We start from the raw sequence: 12,178 nt of genomic DNA on the forward strand, positions 1-12,178 counted from the left end.
CTAAATAAATAATAGATAAAATAATTCACTAGAATTGCTTTAAAGTACAATTCTTTTTTCAAATTTAACAGATGTCAGAAACAACTACGGAAGCTACTTTAGTATCAACTTGTTAATTATCATTTGTAAATGAGACCCTGAGTTTTAACTTAGCAAATGTAAGGGCCAAATATTTAAAACAGTTTAAGCAGCTCTTGGACATTTAAATCACATGGCCGGGTATAATCGGGCACTTAACTGGATAATGCTGCTGAAAATGTCTGGTTAGTACCCAATGTGAAACCAGATTTAATGGGGGTATTGTGTGGGTTGAGTCAACACTTGGTCAGTTAAGGGCTGATATTCTGCACTTAACCAGCTAAAGCAACTACATAAATAGGACTTCATAAAAGTCAGTCGTATTGTTTCAGGATGTGGTGCCAAAAGGTTGTTGAAAGAATAGTACAGAGTTGAATGTGTTGTACACATTTACACTCTTCCAGATTTTAAATACTGAACAATATATCCCATTGTATATACCGTAGTATGACTTTCAGTAAATGAAAAATGTCTTGCAGTGTTCTATTGAAAGAGAGGTACATGCAGCTCCTTTTAAGGTATAATAAATTGGAGATTAACTGAGCTGACTGAGGTAACCTGTCATTATGCCTGTCTAATTTTGGTAATTTGGGAAAATGACAAGCATAATAAAGCTAGAAAGATTTTGTGCTGACTTGCTTCAAACTTAGACTTTTGTTTCATTTCTCAATCCTTATGTGGCGTAAAGAAATAAAAAGTTTTCAAAAATCCTCTTCTGATTACTCGGAGTCATTTGTTATGTTCATCTTCCTAAAGGCACAATTAATCTCTTGCAGCCTTCTTGCCAAATATTGAATTGCCCTGTAGCCTTGCAAATATACAGTAGTCATTTTAGAATTGTAAAAACATGCCCGTTTCATCATTTCAAGTTTCAAGTTTATTAAAAAGTTTGTTATACCGCTTATACAAATTTCAAGGCGGTGTACAGCAATAATAAAAGAGGGGAAATCTTTAAAAATAACAAAACAAATTAGTATTGATATATTAAAAACAAGACAATATTAAAAAGCAACAAATAACAAAACCATAAACTGAGACTAAGGAGATAAACTACACACAAATAGGGAAAAGGGAAGAACTACAGCATTTAAAATAAAGCACATTTAAGGGCTAAAACAATAGGTAGGGAGAAAGACAACAAATAGTTTAGTCCTGAAAAGGACAGTTTTAACCGAAAGCATCCTCAAATAAGAAAGTTTTGAGTTTTGCTTTTAATTGTTTTAGAGAGGATTCCATCCGCAAATGGAGGGGCAATGAGTTCCATAGAGTAGGAGCGGTCACAGCAAAGTTATTAGATCTCAAAGTGTTAATCAATTTGAGAGAAGGTACAGTTAAGAGATTGTGTGATGTGGAACGAAGAGATTTAGCGGGGTGATAGGGAATAAGAAGTTGGTCAATAAATACTGGTTGATTGAATGAACGAGTAGTAAAGGTTAATAATAGAATTTTATAGCTGATTCGGTGTTCAACCGGTAACCAGTGAGCATCGATTAAGAGGGGAGAAACATGATCGTATTTCTTAGCACCATAAATAATTTTAACAGCAGAATTTTGTATAATCTGGAGACGTCTTATTTCCTTTTCGGTTATGCCCTTATAGAGGGAATTACAGTAGTCTGTACAAGAGATGACCAGGGAATGAATAAGTGTATTCAAGGACGATAGATCTAACAGTTTGGAAAGAGAACAAATCATTCTGAGACGGTGGAAACATTTCTGGATCACCGTACTGATGTGATTATGGTAAGAGAATTTTGAGTCAAAGGTAACTCCTAAAAGTTTCAAGGTGGATACCACTTTAATTGAAAAAGATTCAAGTTTCAAGGGGGCCTGGAGAGTTAGCCCCTCTTTGAAAGGGAAAATCATAAGTTTGGATTTATTAATGTTGAGTGATAACATGTTAGCATCCAGCCATAATTTGATTTTTTCGAGTTTTAGATTAATGGAGGCAACTTCCTCAATTTGATTAAGGCAAGGAAATCCTTCCTTTGGATGCTTAAAGAAGTTTATAGAAAATAAATGTATCACCCAGAAAACTTTATATGAGATCTATGAAAAAGAAAAAAAAAAATCTCAAGAGGATTTGATCATCTGAGTAAAGGACATGGTTTAGTGGATGGCATGGAGGTGAAATGAGATGTTATTTATATGTGTAAGTGGATTTACATATGCATATTGTTTTCTATACATATAAGCAGCATTTCTAAGGCTCTGTTTACATGTATATGCTTAATGATGTATGAGGCGATTCTCATTTGGACTGAGGTTCTGGTGCTAGTCACCTATGAGAAATAGCCTGAGCCTATACACTGCACGTTACCTATTTAAGGCTCATACTGATGTCCTTTATTGAGTTGCATTATTATTCATTTTGATAACTCCTAATTATTTAGGTGACCAGTTGTCAGTTTTTCATATACTCCCTTCAGGGGTAAAGGACCGCTTACCTAATTCTTATTTATTCTTGTAATGGACATTATTGGCTATTCTAGTCCCTTAAGGTTATATATCCTTTTTACATGTATATGCCACAGCATTCAGATTTCAAAGAAGAATGTTCATCAGGTTGTGGTGATTTTGCAAATTATATGTACATTTTTGATGGACTTTTGTGACCAGCAAAAAAAATCCCCATTGACATTTATATCTGCTTCAAGTCATAGAAAACATTTTTAGGACTGGTCTTTGCATAAGTGCTTAAGATGGAGACAACTCTATGAATATCATGGTAGGAGGCCCCCCCTCTCAATGTCTCCCCGAGGAACTGGTGAGTCATTAGGAACACCTTCCAGGTGAGTGTCAGGCAGTAACCTCCACTATCTAAGCTCTACACACAGGCAGCCTGTGCTCCTTAGGGACTTAGGAGCAGTCATGGGTGCCCATAACACCAATGTCCTCCTAATATGAGGGGCCTCAATGATGTCATCCGCCACTAGCTCCAACCCCCCCCCCCCAGCTATCCTTGCAAGCAGCCTGTCGCTATTTGTCTATGGCCATATGTCTATGTATCAGATGTCTGGATTTTCCTGGACATGTCCTCCTTTTCAAAGTCATGTCCGGCGGTCCAGATGGCTTTTCAAAACCCGACACTTTGTCCGGGTTTTGAAAAGCTTCCAGCTAGCAGCGACGTCGGGACGGCATTTGCGCATGTGCGGAAGGAATGCGGTGGCGTCACGTGTATGCATGCATCATCATCGCATCACACCAGTGCATGCGCAGATGCCCTCCTGACAAGCGACCGGGTTGAGGGGGGCGGAACAGGGCGTGATTCAGGCAGAATAGGGCGGACCCGTATGAGGAACGACTGGGTAAATTGGAGCTATACTCACTTGAGGAATGCAGAGAAAGGGGAGACATGATCGAGACGTTCAAATATGTCACGGGCCGTATCGAGGTGGAAGAAGATCTCTTTTTTCTTAAAGGACTCACGGCAACAAGAGGGCATCCGCTGAAAATCAGGAGTGGGAAATTTCATGGCGACACCAGAAAATATTTCTTCACCGAAAGGGTGGTTGATCACTGGAATAATCTTCCACAACAGGTAATTGAGGCCAGCAGCATGCCAGGCAGGAGTTCCTATTATATTTTGTGACATTCTGCCATCCAGGTGCATCTTGATGATGTGATTGTACATCAAGCTCTATAATAAATTTGGCTGCTGGTACCTTGCCTTCAATATCCGACCGACAATTTTCAGTAGTTTTATAACAGCATAGGACCGGATAATAAATATTTTTCACACAAGTTTTGTAAATAAATAAATATGAACGCCTCAGTCCCACCACTCCACCGCCGTTCTATCTTTCAACTGCGGGAAGAATTTATGTGGTGACCTTCATCATTGGCTATTCTGCATTGACCAATTTTAAAAACTCCATATCATTTTTTATATGTTTTTTATGCTTTTTTGTATTTTTTTATTCAGTTATATTGCTTAGATATATATATATTGCTTTCTCCTTTAAACTTTCTTGTGGAGTCGGATGACTGCAGCTACCCGGGAGACCCTTGATACAGCGTCATAGCGCAAAACATGTCGGGTCTGGCTCCCAGGTTTTGGCGGATGCAAAGATAAGTGCATTTAAGCAATATAACTTAAAATTGATCAATGCAGAACAGCCAATGATGAAGGTCACCACATAAATTCTTCCCGCAGTTGAAAGATAGAACGACGGTGGAGTGGTGGAACTGAGGCATTCACATTTATTTATTTATAAAACTTGTGTGAAAAATATTTATTATCCGGTCCTACGCTGTTATAAAACTACTGAAGATTGTACATCAGACATGTCCACTTGCTCTGAACCACAGCCATTGTGAGTAGGGATTCTCTTCTTATTTTCTTAACCTTTTGGGAAGGAGGTTTAGTATGCTATATAAAGTATATTTTATGTGCTTTGCTTGAGTAATATATTATTAAACATCTTTTTTTCTATTTTTATGAAAGAGGAGTCTTCTTTACCACCAAAAATAGAAAGTTTAGTACTAATCATCCAGTAAAACCTTGGTTTGCGAACATAATTTGTTCCTGAAGCATGCTTGTAACCCAAAGCACTTGTATATCAAAGCAAATTTCCCCATTGGAAATAATGGAAACTCAGATGACTCGTTCCACAACCCAAAAACTTTAATACAAAATACTATGGGCTCCTTTTACATAGGTGCACTAGCGTTTTTAGTGCACGCACAAGATTAGCATGTGCTATAGTGTGCGCTAGCCGAAAAACTACCGCCTGCTTAAAAGGAGGCAGTAGCGGCTAGCACTCGCTAAAACCGCTAGCGCACCTTTGTAAAAGGAGTTCTATATGCACTTTGTATTGCAAAATCTTGCTCATTTAGAATAGTCACTACACTCCCGCATTGTCAAATAGAGAAGAACCATCGGCTCAGCTGTGATGTGTGTATACTGTATGTACTTATATTACAAGGCATTGCTTGTACATCAAGTTAAATTTAATAAAATATTTTGCTTGTCTTGCAAACCAAGTTACTTGCAATCCAAGGTTTTACTGTATATATTTTTTCATGTGCTTTACTTAAGAAATGCATTATTAAACATAATTTGATCTTAATATCAAACTGGAGTCCTCTGTCCCAAAAAATAAAGTCCTGTTCACTTATATAAAGATGCCTCCGGCACATCTGACACCTAAGTCGCGTTCACATAACTCACGCCTACTTAGTGCCCAAGTTATGCTCAAAAGTAGATCTGCTTTTGCAACACCTATATTTTAGGCATTAGGTAGACGCGTTATGATGCTGAGCGACATGCAATTCTGTACATGAATGTCCATGTACATGAATGTCCATGTACAGAATGTCCATTTTGAAGCCACGCCCATGCCAAGCCCATGCCTATCCCATTAGGTGCAACTATTTCTGATGGGCATTCACGAAATTGTGGATGCCCTTTTTGTGAATCACGTCTAGCCTTTGGACATCTAACTTCCAATTATTACTTGTTAAAGTCATTAATTGAGCTTTTTATCCATTTTATTTGGGCACTTAAGTCAATGGATGTCCACATTGTGGATGCCTAAAGTTAGACTTCCTTTACAGAATCTGCCCTTATTACCCCAAGGTTCCTCGCTCCGTCCATACATATCAGTCTCCCAGCACAAACATCCCCCTCTGATTTCTACTCCCCAAATGCATCACTCTGCCCTTCTTTGCATTGAATTTTAGTTGCCAGACATTAGACCATGCTTCCAACTTTTGCAGATCCCTTTTTCATGTTTCCACTCCCTCTGGGGTATCAACTCTGTTACAAATCTTTATATCATTCACAAAAAGAGAAACCTTTCTTTCTAACCCTTCGACAATATCACTCACAATCATATTGAACAGAATTGACCCCACCACTGATCTTTGAGGCACTCCACTACACCTTTGCTTCCTCTGAGCAAATTCCATTAACCACCACTCTCTGATGTCTGTCTGTCAACCAGTGTCTAATCCAGTTCACCACTTTGGGTCCTAACTTCAGCCGGTCAAGTTTGTTCAATAATCTCCTATGAGTAACCAAGCCAAAGGCTTTGCAGAAATCTAAGTACTGTAAATTATATCTAGCACACTTCCTTGATCTAATTCTCTGGTCTCTCAGTCAAAAAATTCAATCAGATTCATTTAGCATGATTTACCTTTAGTAAACCCTAATTAGTCAAAAAACCTTTATAAATGTAAGAATGGGTCCCAAAATTGTCTATAATCTCTTACAAGATCTATATATAAGAGTCACTGTAATTCTTTAAGAGAATAAATCAAAGTTGCAACCACCAATCAAAAATGTTGCTTTAACCTATCTTGGAGAGGATAGCAGCCGTTCAAATCATCTAAGGTGCCTAGATGAACGGCTGCTATCCTCTCCAAGATAAGTTTTTTAAATATAATTCTTTATTCATTTTAAAACTTAAAATAGTGCATACATGAATATATTACATAATATATTAGAAAAATAGCATTTACAAATTTCAATAAATATATATAAATAACATTTTCACACACACTCCTTATTCCAATAAAATCAACAAAACAATCCCAATATAATATCTCCCTCCCTCTCACCCTCCTCCCTGGATGTGTATATTCTAAATACCCAACAACAGTATCCCAAATTACCTAGTGAAAAATCAACTCTAATAGACTTTAAGACGAAGTTAAAGCCATTTCTCTTTCTTGATGCTTTTGAAACCTAACTGTCCTTTTAAGGATGACCTAGAACCTAGAAGGATTTTACCATCAGCATCCCTCCCTATCGTTTTTTTCCTTACATGTTTTCTTTCTCCTTGCTTATTGTAGTTCCAGCTCTTCTTTCCCTTTTGTTCTCTGAAAGTTGTTATTATTCCTGGTGCTGTTTTATCTTTTTAAACTGTATTTTAGCTAACAAAAGTTTTTAATGATTTTGTACACCGCCTAGAAGGTTTGATTAGGTGGTATAAGAAATTTTAAATAAACTTGAAACTTGATTTCATATCTGTGTTTAGTTTTTCACTAACACGTCAAATTTTTGTAAAGAGGCTCGTTATATATAATTATAAATGTAAATTGGGTGATATATCATGTGTTTATAGGATAAACATATACGGAGGGTTGACAACAGTTGTATTTGGTTTTTTTATGCTACAGATGATGATTATCAGTCTTTATCATGCCAAGACATTGTACTAATCATCCAGATAGATTCTGTTACGTCTGTGGTTCATTCACGACAAAAGCACAATGTCGCCTAATTACCATAGATCTGAAGAAGGTATACAAATTGTACTTTGGCTGTCCACTGGGTGACCAGGATAAGTCTTGGTCTCCACATATCATCTGTACCGGTTGTTCCAATGGACTTCGTGACTGGCTCAATCGATGAAAGGCAGCAATGTCATTTGCAATCCCAATGATATGGAGGGAACCGCAAGACCATATTAAAGATTGCTACTTTTGCCTTGTGAACACAAGTGGATTCTCAGCTAAAACTAAGCACAAAATTGCATATCCTACTCTGGATTCTGCTATTAGACCTGTTCCTCATGATGACTCACTTCATGTCCCTTTACTTCCACAAGATGGACTTGCTTCTGTGGAACATGATAAGGAATATGATGATGATGCAGCAGCTGGTCACAATCCATTATCTGATCCTGATTATGTAAACGATGAAGGCTGGTATCTTAATGCAATTTGCTTCATTTTTTTCAATCAAGTTCCTTATGTATTACTTCAATCCCTGCCATGCCGGTATTTTATTGCCTGTCTGGCTGGCATTTAACAGCTCTTTTTAAACTGTCAACAATGCTTCCCCAATTTTAAACTGTTGTTTTCTTTTCTGCATTATATTGTAAATGCTTTCTGTTTTTAAGTCCATTATTTTAATATGTATTTTATCTGTATCCCATGTACTAACTCACCTTGTTGTGAACCGCCTAGAACTTTTTCAGTATGGTGGTATATAAGAATAAAATTAAAATTATTATTATTATTCAATATCTTGTTAAGAAATTTCCAAAAATCAGCACTGTAAAACTGGAAGAAGGGATATTTATAGGCCCATAGATCAAGTTCGTTATGCAGGGTGAAGATTTTAAGCAATCCTCTCTCAGCAGCTGAGCTTGAAGCTTGGGAGGCATTCAAGTGGTTAGTGAAAAACTTTCTGTACAACCATAAGTCTCCTTCATACAAGGAAGGAGTTCAGAATCTCCTTGACTCATATCAGAAACTTGGCTGTCGCATGTCATTAAAAATACACTTTTTGCACTCATATCTTGACTTTTTTTCCAGAAAATCTTGGTATGCTGAGTGACGAGCAAGGAAAACTTTTTCACCGGGACATTCAGTTAATGGAGCGTTGCTACCAAGGTTTCTGGAATGAGAGTATGATGGCCGACTACTGCTGGATGTTATGCTATAACAATCCAGACACAACTCACAAAAAGAAATCATACTCTAAGCATTTTAGAAGAAATATTGGTTGCTAAATGACACAGTCCAGCATAATTATGCTATGCTGTGTACTTATTTGACTTTGGATCGAAGATACTGTAACATTTCTTTGAGTTGATGCTGCAATTCTTAAACCCCCGTATGCTAAAACACTATAAACTAGCATTAGTCAAAACTTTAAAAGTTTACGTGATTGAAGAAACTAATAACAGATCTGAAATCAGCATGAAAAACTGATTTAGAAAAATGTGCTGTGCTGTCAGATGATTCCGAAAAAAATTTTTTGTTGTTATCTTGTTATTTTTCCAATAACTGAAGTGAGGCTTACCAGCCTGTAGTTTCCCGCTTCATCTCTGCAATTTCTTTTGTGAAGAGGAACCACATCCGCTCATCTCCAATCCCATGGAACCAATTCTTAAGTGGGAGAATATTCCAAAGTGAAGAGGACAGATAGAAATAGGCTGCAGAATGAGTAGACTCATAATGACGTTGGGAGATTGAAGAACCAAACTGTCACATACAGTTTAATACAATGATAAGAAGAAAAACATAATTTCAGAATACATTTTCTCCTTTGCACAATCTAGAGTAGCAGATCTATTGAAAATACCTAATAATTATTATAAAGGGCCTCATCTAACTGTGAAATACATTTATTTACTGTTGAATTGTGCTTATTTTTGGACCTTGTGCTAGCTGTGCTCCATAAAAATAATAAAGTATGGATAAACTCAGACATTACAGTCTTTAAGAAAGATGCTGGTTTTATTTAGTAAACCATGCATGGCACAAGCAAGACCCATGCTGAGAATTCCCCTGTTGATATTCATAGGACAGTACTAGACTACCTGATCTTCCCTTCCACTTCTTGAAACAAGGTCATTTCTCTGAAAGCCGTATTTTGCTTGTGTGACTGCCAAGTTTTAATTGAAATGTTGTGATAAATGTCACTACCAGGTCATATGTCATTTTCTGGTTAAGGAGGGGTCAAGCTGGTCTCTTAAAGAAGCACTCTTGATTTTTATAGTGTCCACTGATTTGTTCCTGTTGGTTGATTTACCACAGAAATGGTCTGTTCACTTATAGCTGACCTTCTCCACAATTGCCAGGACTAGGCCTCAGTGACACTCATTGGCAGATAAAGGATTTTATTAAACTAGGCTTCATTTTATTAGTGTGAAAATAACCCTTACCAAATCAATAAGGCAGGAAGCATTCACTTTATTGCTTTAGACTGGAGACTTAAAGGTTACTCCCTGTATAAAAAAAGTTAACGAAATAACAAAACCAGCAATGAATGGAGAAGGTTCATTACCCTCTTTGGTGGATTAAGAGGAAAAAAGATTGTGATTTATGTTGTAAATCACTGTTTTTCAAGTAAATGTTTATCTGTGACTTTTCATTTCAGTTGCGTAGGGGAACAGTATTACTTTTGAAAGATTTTGACAGTCAGTAAAGTTGTTTGCAGAAAATATATTTGTGAAATGTCTTATGATGAATGTCTTTATGATACAAAAGGGAAAACTCTGGCCTGTTTCAAAAGCCTTTCTTATAGAGATGTGTGATCAATTTGAAACTGAACAAAACCCACACAGATTTTATCCTGCTTTGATTTTGTTGGGTTTGACAATTTTCCATTGGTTTTGTGAAAATGTGTTAAATATGTTAAAGTATTTTTTTCAAATTTTTAAAACTGTTTTTCACTTAAATCATAGGAAAGGTTGTTTCAAAAGCTAAGGAGCTCATAATCGAAAGAGAAATACGTCTAAAAACTGGCATAAGTTGGCACGTGGATGAACATTTCTCAAAAACGTCCAGGTGCCGATAATAAAAATGGGTTTTGGACGTATTTCTAAACGACCTAGGCCTTCATAGTGCTACTGAATGGCCAAAGCTAATCAGGGCATTTCAGGAGGAGTGTCGAGGGCAGGAGTTGGGTGGGACGTGGACCGGCTTAGACTTAGTCGTACAGCATGTATAACCGAAAGTTATACAGCCCACGATCGACGGAACTTGGACGTTGTGACTTAGACCATATGGATTGAGAGGGGCTGTGTGGATAGGCATAGGTTGAATGTGATATGAGATTAGCTCAGGAGGATGTGTTATAACAGCATGTCAACAGTCCATGTAATTAGCTCTGTTTTGTTACACCACTACAGAAGCCCATTTTTTGTGACACCATTGGAAAGCTAATGTAAACCGCTCAGATTTGACTGTTACAGTCATTAGTAGCGGTATACAAGCTTGAATAAACAATAAATAATTTTAATAATCATTGTGATTTCAGAAGCAGAGAATACGAATTCTTTTTTTCTCTCTCTCTTTTTTCTAATTTAATATTAAATTACCGTATATTGCTGATCTAGGTTTTTCTTCCCACACATTTGGTTGGATATGAAGTGGATTTAGTTTTTGATCAGGAAGGCATTGCTTGTAATTTTGAATGTAACCTCTTCATTGGTTGGATTCAATATTGAGCTATTAAAGCCTGTAGATGGTTAAAAAGGGTAAGGAGAAAACAGAGGTGCATAATCTTTCTATGGTGGATGGATTAGTAGTGATTACAGAATATTTAAGTTAATTGATACCAAAATGGTCAATCAATTTACACAGGAATAGACACAGCTTGGAGATACTAACATGGTGAATGTTTGGACTTGCTTGCAATAGGGAAAACTATTGGAATTAATTCTGTCAATGGCAAGGGACAGTGTCACAATAGTCTATATCTGATGCAGTTGGAAAGGCAATTAGAACAAAAGTAGAACAGAATTGGGTTAAATGAGGATTGCATTAAATATAGGGAACATTTAGGGCTCCTTTTACGAAGGTATGCTAGCGTTTTTAACGTGCGCTACAATGCTGTGTGAGCTAACCCTGTGCTACACGGAAAATGATAATGCAAGCTCTATGGAGGCATTAGCGTGTAGCACATGCTAAGCGCACGCTAAAACCACTAGTGCACCTTCATAAAAGGAGCCCTTAATTTTGTGTAAAGCTGTCACTAAAATAGATTATATTTTGGGGCATCATAAAATAGCACAGAACTGTCCAGAAAAGCTTTTTAAGTTTTTCAGAAGTTTGGTGGAAACATTGGAGGGTTTTGATCCATCTCCTGGGTTATTGGCAACAGATTTTAGTGAGTTCTTTATATAGATAAGTTGAGTAAATTCAGAAGCAGTTCCAGAATAATAACCTGCCTCTGAGTGTCTTTGAAGGTTGTTCAGTCTTTGGAAATTGTTGGAAATGAGAGGTTTTGTTACATTTTCTACTGAGGTAAAATCTTTCTTTCAGCAGGTAAAGATTAGAACAAGTGGTTTGGATTTGGTTTCTGCTTGGTTTGTAAAAATAGGATGTGATGTATTTGTGCCATTGATATCTTGTATTACAAGGGGCTGCTGAAAAGTTCTCAGCCCAACCAAGAAGAAAATGATATAGAACCATGAAACTTTTTTTTTTTTTGGGGGGGGGGGCACTAATGGCCAATCACTAATGTTTCCACTAATGTTCTATTACAAAACTTCTTAAAAAAGCTTTTTTTAACTGGAACAACGTTGGATCCATAGATTACAAAGTCTACAACCCACGGTTTTAGACACGGCCATAATTGACAGGTATTTTTGTAATTATTATCAGATTACCATCCATAGATGATTGGTAGCTTGGG

This window comes from Geotrypetes seraphini, chromosome 1 (genome assembly GCF_902459505.1).
Source record: "Geotrypetes seraphini chromosome 1, aGeoSer1.1, whole genome shotgun sequence".
Classification (NCBI taxonomy): domain Eukaryota; kingdom Metazoa; phylum Chordata; class Amphibia; order Gymnophiona; family Dermophiidae; genus Geotrypetes; species Geotrypetes seraphini.